Consider the following 17,402-nt stretch of genomic DNA (forward strand, 5'->3'; position numbering starts at 1 on the left):
TATAAATTCTCTTAGTTTCTTCATCTCCATTTATTTACTCTGTACATGAATATTATTAATTGGTATTCTTGGTAGGTTTTGATTTGGGTATTTCAGGGTAATCGAATAGACATAATGAATTGGTTTGACATAATTGAATCTGTTTGGGTCTGAATGAAAAAGCATAAGAATGCAGCAGTAGACTTGGCTTTCCAGGTTTGAAGGATTAACGAGAAAGAAAAAAAAAATTAAAATAGCTGATTTTAATAGTTCATAGCTTGATGATTATGGTGAGATGATTTTTGCAGATTTTGGTTGATGTCTTACTCGTCAGACAGAAACAACTTGGTAGCAGTAACAATTATAAAATAATCGAGTTGGTGGTGTCTTACTATGGTATAAACAGAAAGGCAGGAACGAGTATGGTAATTGAAGTGGTGATCCTGACATGAGAAGACAGAAAATTATACAGCGTAGCAACAGCAGTTATCCAGATGATTTCTGGTTGATTGAATAACTTAGGAATCAATAAACGTAGTTATGCTCAATAATAGATAAGTTTGTGACTCTGTGATTGTATAACGAATATGAATTTGGGTTGTTTTTGACAAGGAAAACAGGATAAACAATATAGCAGCTTACAATGGTTGTGATGTTTTGATTTGGGTCGATCAAGCTGTGATGCAGGTAACGGATGGAAGTGGGAGAGGGTGTTCTTTGGTGGTCTCCAAAGATGGTTCGATGGTTCGGTGTCGATCAAATAAGCAAAAGTTGATGAGGTGATATTTCTATATTTGTTTCTCTGTAATGTATATGTATATTATATAGAACTAGATAGAAGTTTAGAATACTAGTTGTATTGGTGGATTTTGTTAAGAAAAATGGTGAGTTATAGTTTCAATATAGTGCAGCAGCAGTAAATGAAATCAACAGAAGATCATAATGTGGTTGCTTCTAATAGTGGTGTTGGAAGTTCATAGCAACAAGGATATGATGGTGGTGATTATAGAAAACCGAAGCAGGGGGAAGGTGTAGCGACCCGTCCTTATCCCCCTGGACGAAATCAACAACATCTGGTTCCATTGCGATGATCGACTCCAAGTAAGGTCCTTAACATGAGCAAATGCACAGCGGAAGACTTAATTCGTACCTGAGAATAACATGCTTTAAAAGTCAACATAAAGTTGGTGAGATATATAGGTTTGATGCTAGCAGCGTTATAACAACCATGGACCACAAGATTTCATATGTAAACATTTTAATAAAAAATATTCTAAGTGGTTGAGCACTTGGTAACCATACTTAACATTTAATCACGTCGCATATTCCCTTTATTATGAAATCTTACTACACTGTACCAAGTGTAGTCACGAAACGAAGTACTGTGCAACCATTGAATACTGGTCGTCCAGTCCGGTTGGGGTTGTCAGGCCCAATAGATCTATCAACAGGATTCGCGTTTACAATACCGCTGTAAATAATAGTTACCAAGCTACAGGGAAGTATGCCAGTGGTACAACTCAACGTAGAATATATTTTTCAGTTACTTGTGTCCATAACATAAAACATAAAATACATGTATTCTCATCCCGAAATATTTAGAGTTTAAAAGTGGGACTATATACTCACCTAATGTATTTTGTAGTAAAAATACATATAACATCATTGAACAAGTGTAAGGTTGGCCTTGCATTCACGAACCTATATCATTCATATACTTGTTAACACATAGAATTGTAATTGAATAAATTTATATATTTTTATTGATAATATACTTGTTATTTTTAATAATTTATAAGTTTTATTTAATTAATTAAGTATGTTTATTTTATATACACTTTTAAATGAACAATTAATAAAAATTTTTTTTAATATAATTATGTTATGTGTATTAAATATATTTTTAAATAACTAATTTTTGATAATACTTTAAATTTTAGAGAAAATTTTAATAAAAGATTATAATTTTTAAAATACTAATTCTTTTAGTAATAATAATAAAAATGATAATAATAATAATAATCCTAATTGTATCTATAATACATTTACTAATAATAATAATAATAACAATAATAATAATAATAATAATAATAATAATAATAATAATAATAATAATAATAATAATAATAATAATAATAATAATAATAATAATAATAATACTAGTAATAATAATGATAAAATAGAAAACTACCTCAAATAATTGGATGTATATATAAAAAAAATATGTCGCTGCCGAGACTCGAACCCACGACCTCCCATAAACCCACTAACACACAACACCACTCCACCAACTGTTTCTTTCTGTATTAAATCACTGAGCAATTTATCTAAATCATAAACTCGTCTGTATTACTACTTCATACACTATCATCAACGTTTTTAAGTACGACCCGAATACTAGTGTGGCCTACGGCCCAAATGGACACACAAGTTAAATTTCGGCCCAAACAACCAGTTTGTAAGTCCATTTAATCTATAACCGATCCAAGTAATACGTTATTTGAAACATGGCCCGAAATAAGAATCTGTTTTAATGATTTCAGGAAATAACCCTATAAGGGTTTCGGTGGTTCAATTTTTAAAAAAAAAATTATGGCCGACACTTTGTCTGCAGGGGAATAATTCGGAGGACAACACCCACTTTATCTTTACAGGTTATCTCCATAAAAGGTTTGCTATTTAATCATCATCATTATCTCCTATCCATTTTATCATCGATTATATTATCAATACCTCATACCCTAATCTCGTTCATCATCAAGCTTAATGGTTTCAGCCGGCAATAACAGTAGCAGCACTTGATGAAAACGAGTAACAAATTTGGGTGATGTTCGATTGTAATTACAACAGAAAAATTTCGAGCAGGTGATGGTTATACATGGTTATGAGGTTCAAAGAAGGTGGTGACAGTTTATGGATCTGTAACTCCAAAAGAAAATAATAATAGTGACGGTTGGGATTGGTGTTTGAAGTTTGAAAAGCGGATGGTAATTTTTCAATGAAGGTGACGGTTGTGAAGTAATTGGGAGGGTTTGAATGGTGATTAAGGTGGTGCCCTAAATAGGTTTCGTTGGTGGTGTTAAGGTGGCTTACGGTGTTGGTTTATTGGAGTTTCTTCGGTTGTCCAGAAACTAGAAAGAAAAAGTAGCAAACGGTGGTTTGATATGAGGTGGGTGTTGTTTGATCGAGAACAAAATAATAGCTATGGCTACTTGTGGTGATTCGGCCGATTGATTGTAACAGTAAATCATACCGAGTGTGTGTTCTTGGTGGTGTTGTGTGGTATACGTCCATAACAGAAACCGCAAGATGATAATGATGATTGGTTGTGTTGTTATCGAAATAAAACAGGAGCGATGGTAGTGGTTTTGATAAACACAAGTGGGTTTCGTTTGGTTGTAAGTTGAACACGAACAAGCGTAACAGTATAGTATTAGTAGGAAATCGGAAGAGTTGAGGTTTTGGTTTGGGTTTGGAACAAACACGTAATAGTGTTAACAAAGAAAGTTGATTAGAAACAGAAGCTGTTATAGTGCCGGTTTAATGGGTTGTTCATGGTAGTTGAGGGTTAGTTCGAAGATGGTGAAATAAAGGGTGGTGACTAGTTGTCAAGGTGGCGTGGGTGAAGGTGGTTATCGATGGTGGTCCGGTGTGGATGTGGTGATTCATGGTTGAAGATGGTGGTGAATGGTGGTTTGTAGGGTAGTCTCACTATGGTGTTTGTATCGAAACAGAAAATTGGTAGGATAGTTTGATGATGTTCGATGATCAAATAAGGAGATGAGGGTGGTGTTCATGATTGTTTCATGAAAGTGGTTTACAAGGAAGAGAGGAAGAGAAAAGATATAGGAACTGTTTAGGGTGACAAACGATGATGGTTGTGGATTTCTGAATAAAAATGTCATAGAAATTAAAGTTCAATCGATTATTTATAATGGATTGATGGTTCGACAAACTCCAATCAAAAACAGAAGATAATAAAGTAAAGAAGAAAATTTGATGTCACTTATTAATAGAATTTGTTTGCTTATAGGACTAATTTTCATTGATTGCATCAATTAATAAACAAAACAAAAACTACATACAGTAACGATTGAGATGTTCAACTAACCCCCTACTATTTTCATACGAAATTATATATAAATTGGTATTTAATGATTATTAGTTGTTAATCATATTTCTAATAATATGAAGATAGCATTTATCTTTACTTGTAACTAAATATTGTATTTTATTAATTATGTAATCTTTAATAATATATAATATATACCACACACATATCTAATTACAAATAGTGGTTCGTGAATCGTTGGGCTTGGTCAAAGGGTAACTTGTTATCCGAATATAGGTTTCAAACTTTCTAGACTCGACATTAAGGTTTTTGCTCATCGTGTCGGAAACATATAGAGTTTAAGATTTAAATTTGGTCGGAAATTTCCGGGTCGTGACAGTACCCACCCGTTAAAAAAAATTTCGTCCTCGAAATTTGATTGAGGTTGTCATGACTAACAATAAAAATGTTTTTCATGACGAATATGAGTTGATAGATAGAGTTTTACCACCATTGGGTAATGTAGATAAAACAATTCGATTACTCGAAGCGTACGAGTGAAGCTATCACAAAAGAGTGAAAAGTTTCGTCTTAACTTTTCACCTAGTCATGGTGGATTTCCGGAGTTCATGGAATTTAAAGAAAATCTTCTAATCAGAAAGGAAATATATTAGCACGAATCATTAGCAACTGTTGGAATTACGGAAGAACAGAAATATCAAGGAAATATTTCCATGATATGCTTAGAAATCAAATAGAATGAAAGAGTCGTGTAACATGGCACATGATGATGGTACTGTGAATCATCACATTCCATTAGAAATTCAACATAGATTACTGCAATATAATGACATTGATCAAGTGTCATTATATTATACTAATTCATGCATCAGTTCCCAACACTACTTCAAAACATTCCTTGGAGTTTTCAGAATTTAGAAACTAACACAGTTTCTTTTATGTTGTAACGCATATATCATGGAGAGATACATGCTCTCAGATGCTTATGGAATATCTTCAGAAATATCGAGGATATTTATAATGAAAGGCATGATGATATCTTAGATTTTCTATCATCGATGGATGATGAAGAAGATTTGTCGGTGAAGGTTTAGAATGAGGAGTAAGGTGTTTGCTAATGATTTTAGCAGGTACGGAATCATTTGGATCCTTTGAAGACAAGTTCAGTCTTTGTGATTTATCCACAACCTCTTTCATACTTTGCTCAATCCGTTTTCCAGTTCCAACCCTTCCCTTTTGCAGTTCAGGGTGTTTTTCAGAAACTTCACATTCGATGAATGAAATTCTTAGGGATAGACGTTGTAGCTATAACTGGAGAAGTTCTGCTAGATTTTCAAAATACTAATTGCGAATTCCGTCAAAGAGATAACGAGCTGCTGGTACATCTGCTGTTGTTGTCGCGGAATATAAAAGCTTCTCCGGTAACGACGGTGAAAGGATAACGTAGATATATATCGAGGTTATAATAAGAGTAGTCTTACTGAGAAGTCGAAGTGGAGCTGTGATAAAATTAGCTAATTGAAAAGGAATTGTAAGATCGTTTTTGCTAATAAATGGTAAAGGATTCAACACAGGTACGTGTTAAACTATGAATTTGGGTTCGAGAGTTTTTCAGGTGCATAAATCTTTTCTTCCGTAGATGAAGTGCGGCTGGTTCATCCTCCCGATCGAGGTGCTTTCAAAAAATCATGAAATATTTGAGCGCGGATTGTAATTGTCGAGGTACAAATGAGGTTTAAGATGAAATCAAGTGGCAAACTTGAAGAATTGTTTAGTTTCATATGTTATAATCAACATTTTAATTCATTTTAATTGTCCAAAGTTAGCAGTCCAATAGTCCGATGGTTCAATGATTCATATATAATTTAATATATAATATTCGATTTAAATAATACGTATCGTGACCCGTGTACCGGTCTCGGTGTCGATCACAACTCAAAGTATATATATATTTTGGAATCAACTCCGACCCTGTATAGCCAACTCCCACCTTCACATATAGAGTGTCTACGGTTGTTCCAAAATATATATATAGATGGGTCGATATGATAAGTCGAAACCTTGCATACGTGTCCCGTTATTTAAAGTGCGTAAAAGTAAATAACAGAAATTAAATGACGATAAATAAAATTGCGAGAATGTAAATTGCGATAAATTAAATGTTAATCAGTTAGCTGGGAACAGTTAGCCGGAACAGTTAGCGTGAAATCCTATCACAATTCCAATTAATTAATTCGTTTGTTTCTAACACTTTTTATTTTTGTCCAATGTTTTCTTCCTTATGCCACTTGTTGGATTCTGATAGGTCAAAATCCAAATATGAAATTTGAATAGAAATGGTTATTCTGTGGTGAACGGATTCGTATATCGGTAGTTGTAAGTAGGATAGTAAATGTTCGTTGAATCAGATTCGAAGAATGTACAGTGTAACTTATTAATGTGAATTCTAAATATTCCTCGGGTACTACCCACCCGTTAAAATATTTTCATCATTAACAGTTTGTACAAAAGAATTTTTAATTACAATCTTTATGAAAATATACTTGCATATATATTTTCATCGGATGTAATCATGGATTTAATGAGTCAAAAACTCATCTGATTTACCGTTAATACTAGATTACATAATCTCTAAAACTTTAGAAATTACATATTCACCATGTCGAACGAGGAAAAATGAGGTAGAATGATACGTAAAGCGAAGATAGCCGATGTAGATCGATGTGTAGAACGAAGTTCATACTCGAAGTACAGATGGTGATATTGAGAGTTACGGCGCGGTTATGGTTTAGAGATGATAAGGGTACTGTCGACGTAGATGATGGTGGTACTGATTATGCTGCTGGTGCTGCTGCTGGTGTTCGTAACCTTCGCACCAGGTTCTCCAAAGTCGTCACACGAGCGCGTAGTTCGTTAACTTCTTCTAGTACTACGGAATGATTGACGGTTGAAGCGAGTGAATGAATAAGATTCGAACTATGGGATAGTATGTAATCGTGATGGGATACTCGGAAAAAGGGGAGAGAAAATGGTTTCTCGAACAGGTTCGCCAGTAAGCGCTTCAGGTTGAAAAGAGCAATTTGGTGGATGGAAGAGATCTTCGACGTGAAATGATTTTTGGATATCGGATGATATTCTAGCTATTTAGAATATCTACATATATATTACTAATGATTTTGTAGACTACAGAAGAATTTGCGGCATATATCAGGCAAATCTACAGATACGCCAAGATAGAAATTATCAGATACGCTAAGATATGAATTTCGTCTATACACTATCGATGCACTAAATGCAGTAAGACGTGTTTAGACTTATGAATGATAAGCAGACAACTTCCTAAGGATGATAAGCAGATGATTTCCGACTAGTTATGATAAGCAAAACTTTTTGACATGCAGACACGGTCAAAGTCCAGACTCACTAATGTATCCTAACAACCACCAGTTAGACACACTAATGGGAGACCTGGTTCACTAAGACCAACGCTCTGATACCATCTGTAGCGACCCGTCCTTATCCCCCTGGACGAAATCAACAACATCTGGTTCCATTGCGATGATCGACTCCAAGTAAGGTCCTTAACATGAGCAAATGCACAGCGGAAGACTTAATTCGTACCTGAGAATAACATGCTTTAAAAGTCAACATAAAGTTGGTGAGATATATAGGTTTGATGCTAGCAGCGTTATAACAACCATGGACCACAAGATTTCATATGTAAACATTTTAATAAAAAATATTCTAAGTGGTTGAGCACTTGGTAACCATACTTAACATTTAATCACGTCGCATATTCCCTTTATTATGAAATCTTACTACACTGTACCAAGTGTAGTCACGAAACGAAGTACTGTGCAACCGTTGAATACTGGTCGTCCAGTCCGGTTGGGGTTGTCAGGCCCGATAGATCTATCAACAGGATTCGCGTTTACAATACCGCTGTAAATAATAGTTACCAAGCTACAGAGAAGTATGCCAGTGGTACAACTCAACGTAGAATATATTTTTCAGTTACTTGTGTCCATAACATAAAACACAAAATACATGTATTCTCATCCCGAAATATTTAGAGTTTAAAAGTGGGACTATATACTCACCTAATGTATTTTGTAGTAAAAATACATATAACATCATTGAACAAGTGTAAGGTTGGCCTTGCATTCACGAACCTATATCATTCATATACTTGTTAACACATAGAATTGTAATCGAATAAATTTATATATTTTTATTGATAATATACTTGTTATTTTTAATAATTTATAAGTTTTATTTAATTAATTAAGTATGTTTATTTTATATACACTTTTAAATGAACAATTAATAAAAATTTTTTTTAATATAATTATGTTATGTGTATTAAATATATTTTTAAATAACTAATTTTTGATAATACTTTAAATTTTAGAGAAAATTTTAATAAAAGATTATAATTTTTAAAATACTAATTCTTTTAGTAATAATAATAAAAATGATAATAATAATAATAATCCTAATTGTATCTATAATACATTTACTAGTAATAATAATGATAAAATAGAAAACTACCTCAAATAATTGGATGTATATATAAAAAAAATATGTCGCTGCCGAGACTCGAACCCACGACCTCCCATAAACCCACTAACACACAACACCACTCCACCAACTGTTTCTTTCTGTATTAAATCACTGAGCAATTTATCTAAATCATAAACTCGTCTGTATTACTACTTCATACACTATCATCAACGTTTTTAAGTACGACCCGAATACTAGTGTGGCCTACGGCCCAAATGGACACACAAGTTAAATTTCGGCCCAAACAACCAGTTTGTAAGTCCATTTAATCTATAACCGATCCAAGTAATACGTTATTTGAAACATGGCCCGAAATAAGAATCTGTTTTAATGATTTCAGGAAATAACCCTATAAGGGTTTCGGTGGTTCAATTTTTAAAAAAAAAATTATGGCCGACACTTTGTCTGCAGGGGAATAATTCGGAGGACAACACCCACTTTATCTTTACAGGTTATCTCCATAAAAGGTTTGCTATTTAATCATCATCATTATCTCCTATCCATTTTATCATCGATTATATTATCAATACCTCATACCCTAATCTCGTTCATCATCAAGCTTAATGGTTTCAGCCGGCAATAACAGTAGCAGCACTTGATGAAAACGAGTAACAAATTTGGGTGATGTTCGATTGTAATTACAACAGAAAAATTTCGAGCAGGTGATGGTTATACATGGTGATGAGGTTCAAAGAAGGTGGTGACAGTTTATGGATCTGTAACTCCAAAAGAAAATAATAATAGTGACGGTTGGGATTGGTGTTTGAAGTTTGAAAAGCGGATGGTAATTTTTCAATGAAGGTGACGGTTGTGAAGTAATTGGGAGGGTTTGAATGGTGATTAAGGTGGTGCCCTAAATAGGTTTTGTTGGTGGTGTTAAGGTGGCTTACGGTGTTGGTTTATTGGAGTTTCTTCGGTTGTCCAGAAACTAGAAAGAAAAAGTAGCAAACGGTGGTTTGATATGAGGTGGGTGTTGTTTGATCGAGAACAAAATAATAGCTATGGCTACTTGTGGTGATTCGGCCGATTGATTGTAACAGTAAATCATACCGAGTGTGTGTTCTTGGTGGTGTTGTGTGGTATACGTCCATAACAGAAACCGCAAGATGATAATGATGATTGGTTGTGTTGTTATCGAAATAAAACAGGAGCGATGGTAGTGGTTTTGATAAACACAAGTGGGTTTCGTTTGGTTGTAAGTTGAACACGAACAAGCGTAACAGTATAGTATTAGTAGGAAATCGAAAGAGTTGAGGTTTTGGTTTGGGTTTGGAACAAACACGTAATAGTGTTAACAAAGAAAGTTGATTAGAAACAGAAGCTGTTATAGTGCCGGTTTAATGGGTTGTTCATGGTAGTTGAGGGTTAGTTCGAAGATGGTGAAATAAAGGGTGGTGACTAGTTGTCAAGGTGGCGTGGGTGAAGGTGGTTATCGATGGTGGTCCGGTGTGGATGTGGTGATTCATGGTTGAAGATGGTGGTGAATGGTGGTTTGTAGGGTAGTCTCACTATGGTGTTTGTATCGAAACAGAAAATTGGTAGGATAGTTTGATGATGTTCGATGATCAAATAAGGAGATGAGGGTGGTGTTCATGATTGTTTCATGAAAGTGGTTTACAAGGAAGAGAGGAAGAGAAAAGATATAGGAACTGTTTAGGGTGACAAACGATGATGGTTGTGGATTTCTGAATAAAAATGTCATAGAAATTAAAGTTCAATCGATTATTTATAATGGATTGATGGTTCGACAAACTCCAATCAAAAACAGAAGATAATAAAGTAAAGAAGAAAATTTGATGTCACTTATTAATAGAATTTGTTTGCTTATAGGACTAATTTTCATTGATTGCATCAATTAATAAACAAAACAAAAACTACATACAGTAACGATTGAGATGTTCAACTAACCCCCTACTATTTTCATACGAAATTATATATAAATTGGTATTTAATGATTATTAGTTGTTAATCATATTTCTAATAATATGAAGATAGCATTTATCTTTACTTGTAACTAAATATTGTATTTTATTAATTATGTAATCTTTAATAATATATAATATATACCACACACATATCTAATTACAAATAGTGGTTCGTGAATCGTTGGGCTTGGTCAAAGGGTAACTTGTTATCCGAATATAGGTTTCAAACTTTCTAGACTCGACATTAAGGTTTTTGCTCATCGTGTCGGAAACATATAGAGTTTAAGATTTAAATTTGGTCGGAAATTTCCGGGTCGTGACAGAAGGGATTGAGGTGGTAGCCATAAGTGGTGTTAGAAGGTTGATGGTGGTCTCGGTTACAAAAGAAAAGAACATGTTCATTGGGTGGATGGTGTGTGAAGGTGGTGTTATGGTTTGCAAAAAAAAAAAAAAATGAGGATGGTTTGGTTGTGGTCAAGAAAGAAATGGGTGCTGGGTTTGGTATCATTATATATATATATATATATATATATATATATATATATATATATATATATATATATATATATATATATATATATATATATATATATATATGTCAAATATATATGTCAAATGTATACGTATATATGGTGATATGTGATGTACATGATATTGTGATTGGATATTGATTAAAGTAAAATATCATTCACTTCAATTTCCGGATGAGTTAAAAATGAAATCAAGTGAATGATGTAATCGAATATATGCATATGTAATTATATATATATATATATATATATATATATATATATATATATATATATATATATATATATATATATATATATATATATATATATATATATATATATATATATATATATATATATATATATATATTAGATAGAATATAGAATAGGTTTGTAATATAAAAAAGAAAGAAAGAAAAAGTGAGACACATATGGGAAAGTGGTGATCAAGTTGTTTAACATATAGATGCATATATATGATAGATTTAGTTAGATGGAAAGCAATGATGGAAAAGGAAACGGTACATAAAGTTTTTAAAGTTTTTCAATTACTTACATTAATCGAATAATGATAATAATATAATAATAATATTTAATAATACTCATGTACTCTAATTTCTAATTTGAAAAGTGACATGAAACAGAATCGGATTCAAACAAAAAAATAGTATTGATTATAATATAATTCAAGATTTAAATGTGTTAGGTTGTTAGCCGTCGTTTACTATTTCAATTGCGGACTGAAATTCGTGCTCCGTTGATCATTATGACGGATAAAGGTAATTCTATTAATTGAATCATATAACATTTCAAATTAACATATATTAAATATGTACATATCTATTTACAAATAGTTGTTCGTGAATCGTCGGGAACAGTCACAGGGTAAATGAGTAGTTCAAAGGTAAAATGATTTAATGACAACAGTTTAAAGAAATATTTAAGACTTAACATTACAGACTTTGCTTATTGTGTCGAAATCATATTAAGATTAGGTTTAAATTTGATCGGAAATTCCCGGGTCATCACAATTTTAGCGTTAGTTACTTTCAAAACATTAAAAAATATATAAGATCCAAATAGTTATGTGACGTCCTCCAGATAGGGCCTGGAAAAATAACGTCACTAATTATATCAAATCACAGTTGTATAAACGAGAACGACTCTATATGAGACGTTTTATTGAGTTTTGCAGCGGAAGATAAATAGATTACATTGTATTTAATGAACAACGCATTAAATGTCTTTAATTGATATGATATGATATGAAATAAAGACTCCAAGCATGGCAATCAATCATCATCAAAGCAGCAGATATACATCATAAGCAATATTTAAGTACCTGAGAATAAACATGCTTAAAAAGTCAAAACTAGGTTGAGTGAGTTCATAGGTTTGTCATAAATAATGATTTCAGTAATAGTGTTAGACCACAAGATTTTTGTTCATAAGCTTGGCCTCGCAGGGACCAATTAGTAGATCACGCAGATCCAAAAGTTGTTCATAAGCTTGGTCTCGCAGGGACCAATTAGTAGATCACGCAGATCCAAAAATTATTCATAAGCTTGGTCTCACATGGACCAATTAGTAGATCACGTAGATCCAAAAGTTGTTCATAAGCTTGGTCTCGCAGGGACCAATTAGTAGATCACGCAGATCCAAAAGTTATTCATAAGCTTGGTCTCATATGAACCAATTAGTAGATCGCGTAGATCCAAAAGTTGTTAATTGTTTGCCCCAAAGACAAGTTGTGTTGATACTTGTCGGTTAGGAACTTAGTCGAACATAGCCGGGTATAGCATAGTTTAAAGTTGGTACTTGTGTCTAGCGTGTAAAACAGTTATAAAAGTTGTGCATGTATTCTCAGCCCAAAAATGTAAAGAGTAAAAGGGAATCAAATAAACTCACGAAAAATCAGTTTTAGTATTTGTATTCATTTCATAAAAACAGTTATAAAAGTAGCGCATGTATTCTCAGCCCAAAAAATGTAAAGAGTAAAAGGGATCTATAAACTCACAAAAAATCAGTTTTAGTATTTGTATTCATTTCATAAAAACAGTTATAAAAGTAGCGCATGTATTCTCAGCCCAAAAATGTAAAGAGTAAAAGGGAGCATATGTAAACTCATGAAAAATCAATTTTAGTATTTGTATTCATTTCATAAAAATAGTTATAAAAGTAGCGCATGTATTCTCAGCCCAAAAATATAGATAAAAAGGGAACTATGAAAACTCAGGAAAAATCAGTTTTAGTATTTGTATTCATTTCATAAAACAGTTATAAAAGTAGCGCATGTATTCTCAGCCTAAAAATATAGATAAAAAGGGAACTATGAAAAACTCATGAAAAATCAGTTTTAGTATTTGTATTCATTTCATAAAAACAGTTATAAAAGTAGCGCATGCATTCTCAGTCCAAAAATATAGATAAAAAGAGAACTATGAAAACTCACGAAAAATCAGTTTTAGTATTTGTATTCATTTCATAAAAACAGTTATAAAAGTAGCGCATGTATTCATTGCCCAAAAATATAGATAAAAAGGGAACTATGAAAAACTCACTAAACAGTTTTAAAAAGGGGACTATGAAAACTCACATTAAATAGCAGTTGAAGTATTCATTGAAAGGAATGAAATGAATGGAAATAAGTGACCGGGATCTCAACCTAGAGATAGAATGTACGATCAGATGTTGTATAATAGACATAAGTATGGTAACTATACCAATGATAATGGTTTTCTGAAAGAAATTCCATTTTCGGAAAGGTTACTATCTATGGAAAGTTTCTACTTTTAGTAAGTTTTCATGTTTAGTAAGTTAGTGTTAAATACTAGTGAGTTGTTCTTAATAAGTCCACTACTTATTAAGTGTGTAAGTGACTAAGTGTTGTTCACTTAGTGAGTGTATAATTACTATAGTCGAGTTTGATATTGTGCACCATACCCAAACATCTATGCCACCACCGAGTCACTTGAATGATCTATTTTTACCGGCTGGCCCAGGATTTCTCGACCAAAATTTAAGTTTGGCATTCGAAATCCACAAGCGTCCCATAGTGGTACCAACGATCACCCTAGGCCTTAAGTAGCATTGAGGTTCATATATAGTGCACGTTATCTTGATTATAACCTTGGTGATAATAACGATAGTAATAATAATAATAATTGAAAATGGAAACATCACTCACGTATCAATATTGTGACTCAATATTGCAGGAAAAAGTACGCAGATGTAACGAACATTACAAATGCTAGGTTGACCTCACGAACAATACCCATAACCTCCATAGCTATAACCCATACTTTCCTTAGCTCTATCCCGCTCATAAAACCCGTTTTGAAATGACCCGCTCATGACTTCGTCGTAGTATTTTATGTATAAATAATAATATGTTATAATTCAGTAGGCTTATAATGTAACGACCCGCACTTTTTCGATCGTTCTATACTTATAAGATTGATATTTACATAAATTAAACATTACCAACTTGATAAGCAATCCAAATTGTTGAGATTTATGTTTCCGAAAAGAGTTTTACATAACGTTTGACCGTCTAGTTTGACCGATGATATCACGAACTATACAATATATGATAATTATACGTTTGTGTATATATATGTATATATACATATTTAACATGATTAAAGAATGTTTTAATACCTCATTTTATATTAATAACAACAAGTTATATGTGTATTTTGAAACTACTAACTTAAGTTTTCAAAACGATTACAATACGTAACGTTATTTGACATATATACTTAAGACTTATAATGTTATACATATATTGTATAAGTAATGTATTTAATTACTTTTAAAGAACTTAAAATACATAAAACCATATAAGTGTATTCACAAAAGATAGCTATATTTGAATCCTCATTTCATTTTTCACAAAATTTCTATACGTATACCTAGAGTATTTGTACTCGTATCATACCTAGCTCCTATACGTATTTACTAATAGTAAATACACATCAAAATCACCACCTAACCAGCCATTATTCATGCCCTTAGAGCTAGGTAATTACTTTTGGATGATTACTTGACTAATTAACAAAATTACAAACTAAAAATCTTATCATGTATTACATGATACACGTTTTTTTTAGGTTATAAGTATCACCATTTCTAGTTCATTTTCTAACCTCATCTTTAGTTAAACACACACTCTTTCACAACCCTTAAAACCCTTAATCAATTCAGCAAAGTTTCCAAGAAGATCTAGCTTCAAAAACCATACTAAAACACCATAAGAAAACCATACAAAAACACTTCAAGAAAACCCTCCAAGAACACCAACTTACTTCCAATCTTTCATCCACCTCTAGTACCCTTTTGATTCAAGCTTCTTACTTCTCTTTTACAGCAACTTCATCCAAGGAACTTGAGGTAGAATCTATGTTCATAACCTTATTCGATTCATATATATATAGCTATCATATTTTGTGGTATACAAGTTTAACAACAAGAACATAGTTTGAATGTTTTCAAACTTGTTTGCAAACTAAATAGATCCTTCTAACTTAACTTTTAAAATACTTCAAGACCTGTAATATAACTTATGTATATGCTAATTTAACAAGGTAAAACTTGGTTTTTCAAAGTATAAGTATTTTTAGAAAAATGGTCATTAAATGATTTTGTTGTAACAAAAATGTTTAACTTCATATGTTTCACTAATGTTTCACTTATGCCGTATGATTTTGAATACAAACCAAGGTATTTACAGTTCATAGTCTTAAAGAAGAACTCGATCCAAGAAGATGGCAATTTGAATCAACGAAAACGGATTTGTAACGAAGAAACTATGACCGAAACAAAATTGGTTATCCTAGATCATTTCAACTACGGGATCAATTGGAAAAAAATGATATAAATCACATATTTCTAAGATAACATGATATTTTATATATATGTACTTATAATTCAATTTTATATGGTTCAGGATCACCCGTAAGCAACACGAGAAGATTAATCATAAGATCCCATGATTGTACGCAACACGTCATTTGACAACACCGGTACCATGGGTCAAGATTAATCTCGACCAATACATATACGTTGGGGTTTTATTTATTTCGTTGGGGGTTTTATTTATTGCGGGTATATTAAACATCTAAAAATGAACCATTAAAAATTGAATTGCTAACCTCGGACAGCTAACTTCGGACTAAGGAAATATTCAAAGTATTAAAAGTATAACAAGTATATATATATATAACGTTTGTTTTAAAATGAAAACATATTGATATATTATATATGGATAGGTTCGTGATATCAACCGGAAGACCGAGTCAAAATATATATATCATCAAGACAAGAGTGAGTATATAGTCCCACTTTTAAACTCTAAATATTTCGGGATGAGAATACATGTATTTTATGTTTTACGATATGGACACAAGTAACTGAAAAATAGGTTCTACGTTGAGTTGTACCACTGGCATACTTCCCTGTAGCTTGGTAACTAATATTTACAGCGGTATTGTAAACGCGAATCCTGTTGATAGATCTATCGGGCCTGACAACCCCAACCGGACTGGACGACCAGTATTCAACGGTTGCACAGTACTTCGTTTTGTGACTACACTTGGTACGGTGTAGTAAGATTTCATATTAAAGGGAATATGCGACGTGAAAATGTTAAGTATGGTTACCAAGTGCTCAACCACTTAGAATACTTTTATTAAACTGTTTATATATGAAATCTTGTGGTCTATATATATATTGCTGCCGGCACTAAACCTATATCTCACCAACTTTATGTTGACGTTTTAAACATGTTTATTCTCAGGTGATAATTAGAAGTTTCCGCTGCATTATGTTGAATTTGAGCAGGATCTTGCGTACGCATATTTGTGTCAAAAATAAAACTGCATACCCGAGGATTTGTGTTGTAAAATATACTAGAAATCGTGTTGTTATCATTATTTGTAAAGTTTGTAAGTCTGAGATTATCGCTAAACGATAATCATCTTTCTATCATCTAAAGCTTGTATCAAAAATAAGATTTGTGGTTTGTAATGTAAAATATATGCAGTTTTCTTTTAAAAATGTCTCATATAGAGGTCAATACCTCGCAATGAAATCATACGTTATCTAACTCGTTCTTAGGGTTAAGGACGGGTTATGACATGTGGTATCAGAGCGTTGGTCTTAGCGAACCAGGTTTGCATTAGTGTGTCTAACCAAGAAGTCGTTAGGATACATTAGTAAAGTCTGGACTTTGACCGGGTCTGATTTTAAAAACCATTGCTTATCACTGTTGGTTAAAAATTTATATGTAAATATTATGTAAGTACTAATGGGTTAGTTGTTATGTGATAGATGTCGGGCTTGAAACTTATT

The sequence above is a fragment of the Rutidosis leptorrhynchoides genome, chromosome 2 (assembly GCF_046630445.1).
Source record: "Rutidosis leptorrhynchoides isolate AG116_Rl617_1_P2 chromosome 2, CSIRO_AGI_Rlap_v1, whole genome shotgun sequence".
Lineage (NCBI taxonomy): Eukaryota > Viridiplantae > Streptophyta > Magnoliopsida > Asterales > Asteraceae > Rutidosis > Rutidosis leptorrhynchoides.